This window comes from Callorhinchus milii, unplaced genomic scaffold (assembly GCF_018977255.1).
Source record: "Callorhinchus milii isolate IMCB2004 unplaced genomic scaffold, IMCB_Cmil_1.0 Scaffold1, whole genome shotgun sequence".
In the NCBI taxonomy this organism is placed as follows: domain Eukaryota; kingdom Metazoa; phylum Chordata; class Chondrichthyes; order Chimaeriformes; family Callorhinchidae; genus Callorhinchus; species Callorhinchus milii.
In genome coordinates this window covers 25822453-25824426 of record NW_024704742.1, presented here as the reverse complement: position 1 = coordinate 25824426, position 1974 = coordinate 25822453, and the positions used below count along the sequence as shown (strand labels likewise).

Genomic DNA, 1974 nt, shown 5'->3' with positions numbered 1-1974 from the left:
ATTTTTAATTTCTTCACTAGTGCCAAGTGAAGGCTTGACATTTTCCATACTTCACGCCAAGTGTCCTGTGGCCTCAGTTTATTGCCATTTAAAGATGTATGTGTTACAATTATTGTCCAGTTTTATTATTGAGCCCATTTCTTTTGCACTGCTCAGCTCAGATAAGTTCAAGCCCAACGTGCAGCCTACAGCTTTCATGATCCAAGAATGCTATCAACAGAACCAAACTCACCTTCAGACAGTAATCCCCTTTCACCAGCACTTAAACATGCAAGATTAAATAAATATTTGAAGAACAACATAAAAGGGAACAGGAAAAGAGCTCAGAATTGGGAATAGAGTTTATAGTTCTTGTATAGGATCTAGCATCAGTTAAAGGCTCGATGGGCCAGATGGCCACATTCTGTGCTGTAATTTCTATAATTTATAATCTTCTGATTTTACTCCATTATCTTGCCATCTGTTTGTCTACTTTCCTGAGATCTGAATGAAGTTAAGCAAATTTCACAAGAGACCGGCAGAGTACTAGCGTGCGTCCCGACACAAGGCTTTGACTATAATTTGAGCCTGTTGTGCAGTAGCCGAGCTAAATATTCATGAACACACTGGCTTTACTTACATATTTTAATCCTGAAATGTTGCCAGAGAGCTTTGACCCAAAGGTACATGAGTTTTTTTTTCTCTCTCTCTACTTGATCCTGCAAACTCCATCCGCAATATTAAGTTCAGTCTGTAAGGCCTTTGTGTTGGCGTCTGTTCAAGTGCTTATGCTTGGCAGCCATTAAAGTTTAAATGTTTCCACAAAGCCACACCAACAGTATCTAATTTGAGTTTTTGGAAGATGATTAAAATTCCGTGGCACCATTTGAAAATATTTATTTTCAGATCAAAGTAACTACATATTAAATTAGGAAAGTATTTTAATGCAACAGTCTTGGGGCCCTGTTTTGCCAATTCATTTCAAAACAGATCCTGCCAATTCAAGTTGTTTAAACTGGTCCACTGAATTTCAAGTCAATCTTAGTGCTACTTGCAGCTGGTAAATGTTGTGAAAGGATAAGATAGTGTAATAGCAAATAGCTAACATGCCACGTTTTTGTATTATTTAAAAGCAATTTGAAAAACATTGCACAAGCCAAAATGTTTTGACCAGGGGTAGTAATGCAATTCTAGGTAAAATTAAATAAAAATAAATAATAATAATCCTTGTATTTGATATAGCACCTTATCAGGTCTTCGAGACATCTCAAAGCACTTCACAGAATATACTGCAAAATGAATTGACTGTATATTTTGTGGGGGAAATGTGGCAGCCAATTGCGCACAGCAGTGTCCCACAAACTGTCGTGGATTAAATGACCAAATTATTATTATTATTATTTTTTGAAGAAATTAATACTCCCAGAAAAGCAACCACCAACCGACTAACAACCGGGTTCCTACTTATTGCTAGGTAAACAGAGGCATGTGGAGTAAGGAAACTTGCCCAACATGTCACCCTGCCGGGAATTGAACCCAGGTCTCACTTCCGAGGCGAGTGCTCTAACCACTGAGCTACAGAACTCCATGCAGGACTCCATGCAGCCAACGCACACTATATGGCCCCCAACCCTTGGCTCTTGCCAACCTGAGCCTAATTCTAATACAGAATTAGGTAAGATGGATGTGTCTCTCTAAAGGGTAAGTGTGCTTTCCATACCAGATATATATAAGTGGATATGTGTATGCCACCTGCACAGAGAAATTTCCCTGTGTAGGTGGCATACATATGTGTAAGTTTCAGTCTGATTTGGATACTTTTAAGTATGGTTATGGGTTTCTGGATGTGTCACACATCTGACCAAAACCAAAAATAAATGGTAGATTAGTTAAGCAATGTTTGTAACATAGAAAGATTTTTTTTCAGCAGAATCAAGGGCAATTAATGTATTATTTATTCTTGAATTTTTGACTTGAAAGTCTTCTTTTTCCTTG

At 37.8% G+C, this 1974-nt stretch overlaps 1 non-coding gene across 1 annotated transcript; it reads right to left on the bottom strand.

Annotated features, from left to right (window-relative positions):
• Positions 1-1494: 1494 nt before the first annotated feature.
• On the bottom strand, positions 1495-1564 carry trnap-cgg. Its single transcript has one exon. It is a non-coding gene; the product is annotated as a tRNA-Pro (tRNA).
• Positions 1565-1974: the final 410 nt, after the last annotated feature.